The 14,721-nt window shown below is 40.0% G+C and overlaps 1 pseudogene; it reads left to right on the forward strand.

The window, feature by feature from the left end:
- Nucleotides 1–9,264, forward strand: part of LOC150068196 (olfactory receptor 7E178-like) — a 51,974-nt pseudogene extending 42,710 nt beyond the window's left edge.
- Nucleotides 9,265–14,721: the final 5,457 nt, after the last annotated feature.

The raw sequence follows: 14,721 nt of genomic DNA on the forward strand, positions 1-14,721 counted from the left end.
CAAGAGATGAGAGATAACATAGTACATCAAGGACAACAATCACTCATATGGCTTTTGTTTCTACATCCTAGAGGCCCTTTCATTTAGCGTCATACTATATCCAGTACGCTATTTTCTGATAATCATTTTATTGGCCGGTATTTTGGGAGTTCTAATGAATTACACCATTTAAACTCTATCCTAAATAGATCATATTTCAGTTGATACATTGGTTTTCCCTTGTCTTGAGAACATAGCTATGAACTGTGTTTGACATCTTCATCTCTAGACATCAATTTCTCTATTTTCCTCACATTAGTTTTATAAATTTTATTGCTCTAAGCCTACAAGAGTTTCCAGCTTCCTGGCATTCATTCTTGTGGACTGAGAGTGAGTTTTCTAAGGAATGACACCATTTGAACTCCCTCCCTGAACATAGCGCGGTTTACGGTATAAATTGGGTACCTTTGCAAATTACCCCACATGAACATAATTATAAAGTAGATCTAACTACCACATATGAGAGAAAATATGCATCCTTAGCATCTCTGGGTCTGGCTTGACTTCATTTGAATTTTGTCCTCGAAATTTATTTCTTCACAAATGATGGAAGCTCATTCTTCCTAAAGGAGGAGGACAATTCCCTTCTGTAAATATTCTTTCTTCACTAAGAAGTAGGTTTGAGTTCTCTCCTTTCTCCTCTTCATCTGTTAACAACAGTACGTCCTCAGAGACTTGGACCAAACACACCAAAAATATAACTAATCACCAGCTCTGAGCTTGTGTCTCCAATTCTACCTAACATTCAAACTTCAAGCCCTTCATCCCTGCATTGCAACAGCCCCAGCCCAGCTGGTTCCCCAGGCGACATTTCTTCAATGGATTAGGATGGTCCCATATGATGTAGAAGAGTCCCAGGATTCACTATAGCATATGTATGGGGAATGCATTGAACTTGCACCCCGTGGAATGATCCTGAGGATCAGAAACATAAAGCAACAAGTGCACAGAGGCCCTAGAGATGTGAGGATTCTTAGGGGCACAGATTCCCCATTACAATGTGGAACTGGGCAGCCATATGGGAGGACAGCACCATGGAAGAGAGAAAAACAAACTATATGAAGGATGTGAGGATTCTGCTGTTGGTAGTTTATCAAACATGGATGGAATCAGCCCAGAGCATCCTCATTGGGTCAATGGAGCCAAGAAATGTCATATCTAGACATAGTAAAATTCTAGTCATCCATTGGTGAGGATAGTATTTTATCACTGGGAAAGAAGTGGAAAGTCCTGGAAAAAAATTATGTTAAAGGAAGTAAGTTAGACTCAGAGAGATACAGGATCCATGTTTTCCCTTGTATGTGGAAGGTACATTTAGCTCACAAACTCCTTAGTAAATACATCAGGTGGTATGATCTTGTATACAAATGTATTCACTGATATATGGAGGATTCAAGAAGATCTCAAATGGTGTAATTTGATAGAAAGGCAAAATCTAGGTTCAGAGAAATTAACATCAGGCAGTGGGTAGTGACAGCGTTTATGTGGTGTCTACTGATAGATGAGGAGAAGAAGATGGGGAGAATGCAGACATGCATCCAATGTATATCCCACAAAATCATGAAGAGTGAGTGAAGGGGTGAGTAGGGGAAGGTGATAATATGGGAGGAGTGACTTTAATCGAGATATATTATATTCAAAAACTGCTTTGGTAACTGTCAAATCCTTAGTACAACTAGTTAAAAATAATAATAGGGATAAAAGAACTTGTCGTTGGCAGAATATGGCGGCGGTTCAGTGTTGAGTCTGTGCTCTCTCCAAGATACCAGTTCTGGCATCGTAGCTGAAAGTTCATACCACAAGATCGATCCTAAGTTAGCTTTAGCACCACAGAGATCTAAGTCAGAGAGAAAAAGGCAGAAAACCAGCACAAGAAGATGGCATGGAGCAGACCCACCTGCTTGGAGCCACTGTGAAGACAAATCCTTTCTCCTGAACCTAAGCAGACAGCACTTCTCGGCAGCTCAGACCTGCTGGCTTCAGAAAGAGGCAGACCAAGCCTGCGCAAGGCCAGAACTGTCACCCAGTGTGTCACGGACCTGTCAGCTTCACGAAACCAGAAAACCCATCAAATTGTGAATACCTCCATGGAACGGCATTGGGAAGGAATCCCTTCCCCCACCACCTGAAAGCAGCACCATCTTGACTGCTGGTAAAGACCCGACCAAAACAACTGGAGCCTGAGAAGTGGTGCTGGCAGTGCCATCATTCAAAAGGGCAAAGGTTTTTCCAGAGGCAGCTTAGCTGGACACCAGCCCACGATGCTAGCGGATGTTCCTCCCCCTGGGTGGGGACGCACTTCTGGTAAACAAAAAGAAATTTAATCTTCAGTTTGCCTTTTTGTGGGGCACAGGATAGGAAACTTGTATCTCCACTAAATTCGGGATCCAAACCCTTCAAAAAATTTTTTCTCTTGCGATTTGGCTTTGCAGTTTTTCTGATCAGTTTGTTGATTGGGCAGGAAACAAAAAACAAAACAGTGGCTTCATGAGAGCCTTTGTTTACCAGGACAGCGGACATGCCCAGGACTTCTGATAGCGCCAGGACCAGACATCCGGCCAAGCTGCCTCTGGGAATACATTTGCCCTTTTGAATGATGGCGCTGCCAGCACCTCTTCTCAGACTACAGTTGTTTTGGGTGGGTCTTTGCCAGCAGTCACGATGGCGCTGCTCTAGGCTGGTGGAGAAGAGGATCCCTTCCCAATGTCTTTCTATGGAAAAATTGATGGGTTTTCTGGTGTTGTGCAGAGAAATGTGAAGCCCCCCCCTTAGCCAGAGACCAAAGGTCAATGCAAATTGCAATGAGTCGTTTATTGACGAGCCCGAGCACGGGTCTCTGCGCACTGACAGTCGAGTGCAAACCAGAGCCCCTGAGCACAAGATTACAGCCCCTTTTATACATTTTTAGGTAGGGGGAAGGCCCCAGCAAGTAATAGCAACAAATCAATACACCACGCGGGAAATTTATCCTATAATTCCATTAAATGATTGGTGCAATACAAAGCAGGAAAGAGGTCATGGCTAATCATTGGGCAGTCTAGCAGGCTGTCATTTTATGCCAGATATGAGTATAGGGGGATCTCCATGGTAACGGACTTGTGATTGGTTGACATTTGCACTGGTTTGCTGGCCCTCGAAAGTCCGACCTTGTAGGTAACAGATGGCTCCTATCTCTAGCTCCCGGTTTGGAATGTGTATACTCCTTAATACAGTGTAGCTCAGTCTGGGAACCAAGGACAAATGGGTGGTTGTAGATTACCCACAAGGAGAGCAGTTGCATTTCTCAGGGTTTTAGCAAGCAGATAGACAAAAGCAGAAAGGCAAGTTAAGGAAACACAAGTATAAACATACAAATGAATACAATTATAAAAATACAAATGGTTAAAATAGGTTTATAGAAAATATATAGATATTCTCTGTGCTCCTCACTGGTTCCATGAAGCTCGCAGTTCCACGACACGGCTGGGTGATGGCTCTGGGCTTGTGCAGGCTCTGTCTGGCTCTGTCTGGCACTGGTCTGTGCTGCCAAGAAGAGCTGTGTGCTCAGGTTAAGGAGAAAGCCTTTCTCTCCGTGTTGGCTCTGAGTAGCTGGCAGCGCTCCCCACTGTCTTCTTGCTTCAGTTTTCTGATTTTTCCACTCTGCCTGAGATCGCTGTGGTGCTAAAGCTTATTTAATGATGATCTTTGGGTATGAACTTTCACCTATGATTCTAGACCTGGTATCTTGGAGAGAGCACAGAAAGACTCACACTGAACTGCCACCATCTTCAGCCACTGACAAGTTCTTTTATCCCTATTATTATTATTATTATTATTATAAGTAGTTGTACTAAGGATTTGACAGTCATCAAAGCGGTTTTTGAATATAATATATCTCCATCAATATCACTTCTCCAAAAATGTCACCTTCCCTACTCGTGCCTTCACTCTCTCCTCACTCCTAACTTTTTAATGACCCATCTGCTTCTTTCCATTTCACTGCGAGAAATCATACAACACAAAGCTTTGACTTCTCCCCCATATTAAGGTCAAACTTGAGAGCACATATTCATATTATAGTAGAAGGACAGTGTCATATGTCTTTAGAAAACCCCCTATTTATTTCTACAAAATGAAGAATTTATCATTATGTTTCTGAGTATCAGAAAATGGGGTAATGGAAATCTAAAGGGTAGGACAGAGGATGGTAGAAGAATGAAGACAGAAGGGGAGAAATGTTATTAAAGATTTTATACATACCCTTCAAAATGAAGACAATTTAAGGGAGGGGAATTTGGGTAGAATGAAGGAGAATGAAAGTGTTGATGAGGATCAAGATGCATTGTGTTCATCAAATGTTTTATTGAGTGGAAACTCCTTGGACAATTACTTTATTGTAATTCAATTGTTTATCTTTTTTAAAAAATAGAATATTGAAGATATTGTCGAAGTTGGAACAGTTGGGGAGACAGAAAGGGTGTCAACAACCAAAATATATTGTACTCATAAACTGATATCTTTAAATGTAACCTCTTGGTACAACAAATTAATACTAATATGGTAATGAAGAAACCAGTACACAACTACTTAAAATCCTATTCTTAGTTCTGCTTTAATTTCTTTTTTCAGGGTTTTAAAGTTTTCATCAGAAAGGTCCTTTACATTCTTAGTTAAGCTAATTCCTAGGTACTTTATTTTCTTTGAAGCTATTGCAAAAGGAGTTGCTTTCCTGATTGTTGCCTCGTTCCTTTCACTGTTGGCGTGGAGGAAGGCAGTTGATTTTTGAGGGTTAATTTTATAGCCTGCTAAATTTCCAAAGTTTTGAATCAGCTCAAGGAGCTTAGGAGTAGAGTCTATAGGATTATTTAAATACAGACTCATATCATCTGCAAAGAGGGATTATTTTACTTCCTCTTTCCCTATTTGGATCCCCTTTATGCTTGCTTCTTGCCTTAGTGCATTGGCTAGGAATTCTAATACTATGTTAAAGAGGAGGGGAGAGAGTGGGCATCCTTGTCTCGTTCCTGATTTGAGAGGGAATGGCTTTAGATTTTCACCATTAAGTGTAATACTAGCAGTTAGTTTGTCATACACAGCCTTTATTACATTGAGGAATGTTCCATGGATTCCTAGTTTATCCAGAGCTTTTAACATAAAGGGGTGTTGGATCTTGTCAAATGCCTTTTCCACATCTATTGATACAATCATGTAATTTTTTTCCTTGCTCCTGTTGATGTGGTGAAATATATAAATTGATTTGCATATGTTGAGCCAGCTTTGCCTCCCTGTGATGAATCCAGTTTGATCATAGTGTATAATTTTTTTGATAAGTTATTTTAGACAGTTGGCCAGTATTTTGTTGAGAAGTTTTGCATCGATGTTCATCAAAGAAATAGGTCTATAGTTCTCTTTCTTTGATGAATCTCTGTCTGGTTTGGGGATGAAGGTTATACTGGCATCATAGAATGAGTTTGGTAAGGAACCTTCATTTTCAATTTCGTTGAAGAGCTTGAGGAGTATTGGTGTGAGCGCTGCTTTGAAGACCTTATAGAATTCCACTATGAATCCATCTGGCCCTGGGTTTTTCTTAGGTGGAAGTTCTCTAATTGCCATTTCTATTTCAGAGTTTGAAATAGGAGTATTTAGTTGGGTCAGTTCTTCTTGGTTCAGTGTGGGTATGTTAAAACCTCCCATGCTCCTGGTTTGGAAGAATCAACATCGTGAAAATGGCAATATTGCCAAGGGCTATCTACAAATTCAACGCAATACCAATCAATATCCCAATGGCATTCTTTAAAGAAATAGAAGAGACAATCCAAAATTTCATATGGAATAATGAACGACTGCGTATAGGAAAAACACTTCTTAGCAGAAAGAACAGCGCTGGAGGAATTTCATTTCCAAACTTTAGACTCTATTACAGGGCTATAATTATCAAAACAGCTTGGTACTAGCACAAGAACAAGCCTGAAGACCAATGGAATAGAACTGAGGACCCAGATATTAAACCACAGACCTATGGCCACCTAATCTTGTACAAGGGAGCCAAAAAAATAGAATGTAAGAAAGACAGCCTCTTCAACATGTTGTGCTGGCAGAACTGGTTAAGCACATGCAGAAAACTAAAGATGAATCCTTCTTTGTCACTCTGCACTAGAATTAACTCCAAATAGATCAAGACCTGGAGGTAAAAGCTCAGACACTAAAAACTTTACAAGAAGGAGTAGGAGATACACTAGGCATCTTGGCACAGGTCGAAACTTTCTTAACAAAGACCAAGAATCAAAACAAATCAGACAAAGGCTGGATAAGTGGGGCTGAATTAAACTGCAGAGCTTTTGTATGGCAAAGGACATAGCTAGTAAACTAGTTAGGAGTCCTACAGAGTGGGAGAAGATCTTCACCAACCATACAACGGACAAAGGCCTCATGTGTAAAATGTATCAACAACTCAAAAAATTGAATCACTCCAAAACTAATCTCCAAAGTGACAACCATTCCATTAAAAAAATGGGCCAATCTTCTGTGAACAAGAAACAAAAATGGCCTATAGACCCATGAAGAAATGCTCAACATCTCTGGTCATAAAAGAAATGCAAATCAAAACAACTCTAAGGTTCCACCTCACTCCAGTTACAATGGCCAGGATCAGGAAAACTAATAACAACATATGCTGGAGGGGATGTGGCCAGGAGGGATCACTACTACACTGTTGGTGGGAGTGCAAACTCATTCAACCACTATGGAAAGCAGTGTGGCAGTGCCTCAAAAGGCTAAACATAGAGCTCCCCTATGACCCAGCAATTCCACTACTTGGCATTTACCCAATCATCCAGAAACTAGGGCATTCTATATCCACTAGCACATCAATGTTCATTGCAGCTTTATTCACCGTAGCAAAGATATGGAACCAACCTAGATGTCCCTCAGTTGATGAATGGATCCACAAGATGTCATATTTGTACACAATGGAATTCTATGCTGCTGTCAGAAAAAACTACATCGCCCCATTTGTTAGGAAATGGAAATACTTAGAAAAAATCATATTAAGTGAAGTAAACCAGACTCAAAGGAACTTAGGCTCATGGTTTCCCTCATTCATCATAACCAGTAGAAACCTTGGGCTCTAATAGCAAAGATTTGCAATAGAGCAAAAACTTGATACAACAGGCCATATAGTATGAAGCTAATTGATTGGACCCCCTAGGATATTGAAACAAAAGCCATATAAGGAATGATTGCTGTACTTAAGGTGCTATGTTATCTCTCATCTTTTTTGCTGTTCCTTTGTTATCTCATATTGTCACAATATCTCACTTTGTTATCTGATGTATTGGATACATTTGTATTTGGTTACTTGAAATTGGACAGGGAAGGGGAGAAAACCAAGAGGGGGGTTGGGGGGAGGGCAATGGGGACCAACACATGTGGAAAGGTATCAATGTATGTGAATTAGTGCACCTTCTATCTGGCAAATATCATGTAACCCTTTTATTAAATACAATAAAAATATTTTTAAAAAATCGTATTCTTTTTTTGCCAGTCAAGGGTCTTGAGCTCAGGGCCTGGGCATTTTCTTTGAGCACATTTTTCTCAATGACACTATTCTTCCACTTGAGTCACAGCACAACTTCTGTTTTTTTTTCTGTTTATGAGTTTCAAGGGAATTGAATGTAGGGTTCTGTGCATAATAGGTGAGGACACTACACTAGGCCACACTTCTGGACACATGTCATTTATTGTTTTCATGATTCTGCCATCCCTGTGTTGGAAATGTCCAGAGACTGGACTTATTAATACACACAGTTTGGTTAATTGTGACCTCCGGGTATTAATCCTTCAAGGCCATGTAGAAGCCAAGGATGAACCGTCCCTCCCCTGTCTCCAGGACACTGGTCCTATATCTATCCCCTCATCAACACCGTCTCTGCTCTTTCTGTGTCTTCACTTCCTTCCTGAGGACAGAGGCTGGACTTATGCTGGACACCAGATCTGGGGTGCTCAGATCTGTCTACCTGGGCCATAGATGAAGAGGGAAGCAGCTTAAACAGTAGAGAGGGGTGGGATGGGTGGTGAAGGGGTGTCTTCTCTGCAGCATGAAGACAGGTAGGATGGTTTGGGCATCAGAGGTGGTGAGGATGCTCTTGTAAAACCTTACACACAAGGAGTCTGGAAAATGTATGTCAGTGAATTTGCAGGTAGGGGTTGAAAGTTAGGTGTACCAGTATATGTAATGGGGAATTCTATAGCTACTGTGCTTTTCCGTTCTCATTTGTGGGTCACCAAATGTAGCAGCATATAAATGGTTCAAACCACTTTCCTAAGTTCCTGGAGGTCCTTTCATTTTGCCTCCTCCTAACTTCCTGCGTTTTGCTAGTTAATTGAAAACAAGGGTTTCTCAGAATTCCCTGCCACAGACTGGCTTCCATCTGTGAATCTCACACCTCAGCCTCTGGAATAGTTAGGATTAGAAGTGTGAGCCACCTGCCCCTGGAACACTGTGTATTTTTAAGGAGCAGGCTGTTTCACCTTCCTCCTATTCATGTGGTTAAACTATAGAATCCTTTTCTGCCACACTTTACTCAATTTGTGTGTGCATTGAACCACATGACCCAATGTGTATTCATATATCCTGAAAATTGAGATTTAATTTCTATGGTTTAGAGAAGGACAAATACCTTTTGTTTCTGTGAGCCTGACTTATTTCACTCAATACCACATTTCCAGGCCTGCCCCTTTCCCTACAAATGCCATAATACCAGAAGAGGCAATTCCAGAGGAATCAGAAGTAGATTCCTGCCTGCCTGATGAAAGACTATAGATGAATAAGGAGCGACTATCCATGGGATTGGATTTTCTTTTCAGTGGGATAAAAATATTCACTGCACTAATGGATGGGAAACTGTTCTTTCTCCTAACTCAATATGGTACTAGAGGCTTGAACTACTGCTGGCCCTTCCCCCAGGGGAATCTTCCTTACTATAAATTATTTCTTTGGTGCTGAGAATTCCATCATCAGGGGGGAAGTACAAAGCCTTCTCTACCTGTAGCTCTCACCTGTCAGTGGTGTGTTTATTCTTTGGGACAGCATTGGGTGTTTATGTTGAATCAGCTGTTTCACATTCTTCCAGGGGCAGTGCTGTGTCCTCAGTGATGTACACAGTGATCACTCCTTTCCTGAACCCCTTCATCTACAGCCTGAGGAACGGGGACCTCAAAAGTGTCCTGATCAGGCTCTTCAAATGAGGAGCTGACACCAGGAGGTAGGAAATCCATTTGAATATGGTTTTGCATTGGAAGAAAATTTAACCCGAATTCCTGTAAATCCCTACCTGTCTGTGCACATTCTTTGTATTTGTCTGGTTTCATCAATATAATGGATGACACAGGAGCATTAGAGAAAATTGCTGGCCATGTCAAGGATATTAATAGTCAGAATTCAACTGATATAAATGCATAAAGTTTTAGTTTGCAAAGATGACACATGCCTGGAAATGATAGTCCATCTGAATTTTACAGTGGTTTAGATATGAAGTTTCTGTCATCGATATTTATCCTCAATAAAAGTGGAGAAAAACAGATTATTTTGGTTTTGGTAGCACTGGTGTTTGAAATTGGGGCTTTCTCATTTCTTGGCAAATGATTTACGACTAACACGTTGTTTTTAGTTATTTTATACATAGGTTCCAGGGATTTTTTTTGTGGTTCAAGGGGATGAACTCAGCGTGAGTGCGTTCCCTGAGCTCTTTAGATTAAGTCCAAGCCCACCTTTGACCAAAGCCCCACTTGACATTTTCTAGAGGTAATTTTGAGATAAAAGTCTCAAGTCCTTTCGTGCCCAGGCTGGTTTTGGACCTTAATCCACAGATCTAAGCCACTTGGGTAGCTAGGATTACTGGATTGAGCCACCCCACAGGCTACGATCTAGTGCTTGTTAAAGACAGGACCAGCCAGATGCCCAGATTTCAGGGGTGAGCCTCTAGATCCTGACTAACAAAAGTAAGATGGGTGTTATTTTTGTTTTTTTTGTTAGTTTGTTTGAAGCAGTGCTGGTGCTTGAACTCAGGGTCTGGACACTGTCCTTGAGCTTTTTTGCTCAGGTCTATTCTTCTACTACTTCATGCATAACTGCTCTTCTGGGTTTGTGTGTGTGTGTAGTGTGTGTGTGTGTGTGTGTGTGTGTGTGTTTGTGTGTGTGTTTGTGTGTGTGTGTGTGTGTGTGTGTGCGTGTGTATCTTTAATTGGAGCTCAAATTCTGATGGACTTTCCAGCCCTAGATGGCTTTGAAACTGAAATTCTCAGGTCTTTGATCCTGAGTCTCTTGGATATTCTGTGTGAACCACAGGCACACAGCTAAACCTGTTTTTCTTCATAGAAAGCATTAAATGATTATTATTTGTGACTGGGTAGGAAAAAGATTACATAAGCGATCTTACATTACCGAAGGTTTATTGATTTAGAGAATATGTTTGAGACAAATAATATGATGTAAGATCAACAATGTAAAATGTATTTTCTTTAATTATAGGGAGGAGAATGTGTGCTGATATCATTTGTGTGCTTGCCTCTCCACACATACTTAACTGAAAGAGTTTTACAATAGTTTGTATTTCAAAGAAGTCACTGATGATAGATAATTAAAGACTATATCATTTAATAATTTGACTAAGCTACTTTTTCTCTTTAACACTTTTTCTCTTAACTTCCTTGTAGAAACACATTTCAGATTAGCAAGTCCATACACTTGTACAAAATATCCTCATCAGATTCATCTCTTCCATCATTCTTCTCTTCCACCTACCCTTTCAGCAATGTGCACATTGTGATCCAAATTTCATTTTTTACACACATGAACATGGATTATCATGACTGCATTCTCCTATGGCTCCTTGTTTCCATTCATTCTCGTACCTCCTAATGGAACCCTACTCAAGACAGTGATATTCAGAATATTTTTGTTGTTAAATTGTCTGGTGACTACTCAAAAGTCTTACACCTTGGAATTGCATTCCTCTATATGCTATAATTTGCCACATTTTTTGCCAGTACTGGGTCTTAAACACAGGGTTTGGACACTGTCTTTGGGCTTTGTCAAGGCTAGAGCTCAAGATCACTTGAGCCACAGCACCACTTCCAACTTTTTTTTTCTACTGAGGAATCAAATGCAGATTTTCATGTATGCTAGGCATACAGTCCATCACCAGGGCAAATTCCTGGCCCCAATTAGCCATATTTTTGATGCTGTCATCTAGGCATAGAACTTGGAACCTTTGCTTTCCAGAGGACAAATATAAAATCTATTGTTTGGGACATTATTTTTTACCTCTCATCGATGTTAATGACTTGACTGGGATTTGTAAGCTTTGGATTAATTTTTCTAATTGTGAGTTCTGCAAATCAGGTTCCATGATGGTAGGAGATCCTGTCATCAGCCTGTCCTCTGGCATCTCATCAAATCTCCAACACCATATGATCCTGCAGCTGGAAATCCTCCATGTCCACCTATACAGAATACATTCTGTGAGATTCTTTTTCCTTTTCTTTTTTTGTCTTTTCTTCTTTACCAATCCTGGAGCCTGACCTCAGCACTGGGGCACTGTCCTTGGGCTTTCTCAAGGCTAGTGCTCTACCACTTGAGACATAGCCACTTCTTCCTTTTTCTTTCAATGTGGTATCAAAGAATCAAACCCATAGCTTTGTGCATGCTAGGCAAGCACTGCACCACCTAAGCATGCTCTCAGCGCTGCATAATCCATTCTGAAGAGAGAAAGCTGTGTTTTTTGTTCAGCTGTGGAGCTTAAACTTGGGGCCAATGCACTGTCCCTCATCATCTTATTCTCAAGAACCGTGCTATCCCACTTGAGGCATTTAGGTTCTGTAAACTGGAAAAAAGTTTTGTTTAATTTTTCATATATTTTTATTGTACATAAAAGAAGGGTTACATTATATTCACCAGATAGAAGGTACATTACTTCACAAACATTTATACCCTTTATCATGTGTGGGTCCCCTGTTCACTCCCCCCACTTCCACCCCTCATCTTTTTTGCCCTGTTCCCTATCTGATGTCCAATAACTAACTAAGCATATATACACTATATTAGCTAACAAGGTAAAATACTGTAACAATATGAGATAACCAAGGGATAGCAAAAGAGATGAGAAATACTCAGTAGAAACCTTGGGATCTCCTGGCAGAGATTTACAATAGAACAAAACCTAGATTCATAAGGCCATATATTTTGACGCAAAATGAAAGGAACTCCAGGATATAGTAAAAAAGCCATATAATGAATGATTGTTTTCTTAAAGTATAGTTTATTTTGTGTACCTATGGTTCACACCTGTGTTCCTAGCTATTCAAAGCACTGAGATTTTAGGATCCCAATTCGAAGCCAACAGAGGCAACAAAGGCCATGAGAAACTTATCTCCAATTAACCATCAAAGAGCCAAAAGTAGAGGTGTGACTCAAGGGGTAGAAAGGGAAGAAAAATCTCAGTGAAGTTCCCAGAATCTGAATACAAGTCCTTCAGCTATCATACACACAGAAAGGAAGAAAGAAAGAAAGAAAGAAAGAAAGAAAGAGAGAGAGAGAGAGAGAGAGAGAGAAAGACAGAAAGAAAGAAAGAAAGAAAGAAAGAAAGAAAGAAAGAAAGAAAGAAAGAAAGAAAGAAAGAAAAGGAAAGGAAGGAAGGAAAGAAGGAAGAAAGGAAGAAAAGGGAGGAACCAGGATGCGAATTAGAAAAACAGGAAGAAGAACCAGGATGAAGAAATGAAATTTCCTTAGAGATAGCCAGCTCAGCACAGTATTTTCTAGTGCTGAATTCTCTGTATGAATTAAGGGTGGGAAACCTATTGTCTGTTTTCCAGAACGTTTACAAGGATCATATCTTCAGAAAATGTCACTATTTCTTTATTAATAAAGAAAGTATACATGGGTGTTTCTTTATAGATTGGATGAGATTGAGTTTCACCAACCAGGGTGACTTCTGTGGATTTTTCTCGAGTGATCTTGGAAGAGGAGCCTCTATTGTTCTTTGATCCAAAAACATTCCATATAATGTTCATTTTCTTTCTCTCTTTTCTTTCTTTCTTTCTTTCTTTCTTTCTTTCTTTCTTTCTTTCTTTCTTTCTTTCTTTCCCTATTTCTTTCTGTCTCTCTTTCTTTTTCTTTCATGATTATTTGTTTTTTTTGGATAGTCCTGGGGATTGAATTCAGGGCCTAGGCTCTATCCTGAGCCTCTCTGTTGTCAAAGCTTGCACTCTACCACTTGCAGCCACAGCACCACTTGTAGAGTCTTCCGTGTATGTGGTACAGTCGGTCAACCTAGTGCTTCCTACTTGCTAGGCAAGCATTCTACCCCAAAGCCACATGCCCAACCCCTCCTATTCTAATATATTTGAATGTCTAACATGAGTACCTAGAAGTTGATTGAAATGAGCAATGTGGAATAGCGTATCATTTTACAAATATACATATAAAGACCTGCTGGATCACAGGTGACTATGAACAAATGTATTGACAAACAATGGACTATACAGGGGACGATTGCAATGGTGTGATTCTATGAGCCATGAACTTCTTCCTTTTTTTTTTAAGAGCAACTTTTTTATTGTAATTAGTAAAAGGGTTACAGGATATTTGCCAGATAGAAGGTGCATTAATTCACATACATTGATACCCTTTCACATGTCTTGGTACCCGTATCCCTCCCGCCCACACACCCCCCACCCATCTTGGTTTTCCCCCCTTCCCTATCAAATTTCAAATATCCAAATACAAATAAATTCAATAAATCAGATAACAAGGTGAGATACTATACCAATATGAAATAACCAAGGGACAGCAAAGGAGATGAGAGACAACATAGTACATTAAGGACAACAATCATTCATTATATGGCTTTTGTTTCACTATCCTGGAGGTCCTTTCAATTAGCTTCACATTATATGTCCTTATGTATCAAGATTTTGCTCTATTGCAAATCTCTGCTAGTAGAGCCCAAGGTTTCTACTGATTATGACGAATGAGGGAAATCATTGAGCCTAAGTTCCTTTGCGTCTGTGAGCCATGAACTTCTTAGGTAACCTAAAAAATATGAAGTAGCTTGTACTTGAAGTTTTGGGGATGGGGATCAAACCAAGAGGAAGGGTGTAGAAGGGTGAAGATGGAATTGTAAGGGAGAAAATACTCATGATATTTAGTACGCATATTCAATATTATCCACTATATGTGAAAATGAAAGTAGGACAATCAGGGGATGTGTAGGGTTGAGAGATATGGGGTGGAATGATGAAAGGTGTGACGTGGACCCAGATACATAAAGTGACATACTAAATTGTGAACACTTTGACATCCACTTAAAAACAATAAAACTATTCCTTGAAAGGAGTGTGGTTATTTCCATGCTGATTTCAATGGTCACTTATACACCGAATTACTCAATCTAAAACCTTAAAAGCCTTTACCTACAGATCTGGCCAGATGCTCTGATGTTACTATTGCACATGTGAGCCTCTGTCTCATGGTTAATAAAAGTTGCGTCTTATGTTGGTGTGGAGAGTTAGTTATTTGTTTGTACCAGTCCTCAGGACTTGTTGCTATTCATAAATTTGTTTCCAGAAGACTAGTGACCTATCACTGGAACTACAACCCACTTCTGACTCTGTGTGTATATGTGTGTGTGTGTGTGTGTGTGTGTG

This window comes from Megascapheus bottae, chromosome 1, assembly GCF_031878675.1.
Source record: "Megascapheus bottae isolate mThoBot1 chromosome 1, mThoBot2.hap1, whole genome shotgun sequence".
Taxonomy (NCBI): Eukaryota; Metazoa; Chordata; class Mammalia; order Rodentia; family Geomyidae; genus Megascapheus; species Megascapheus bottae.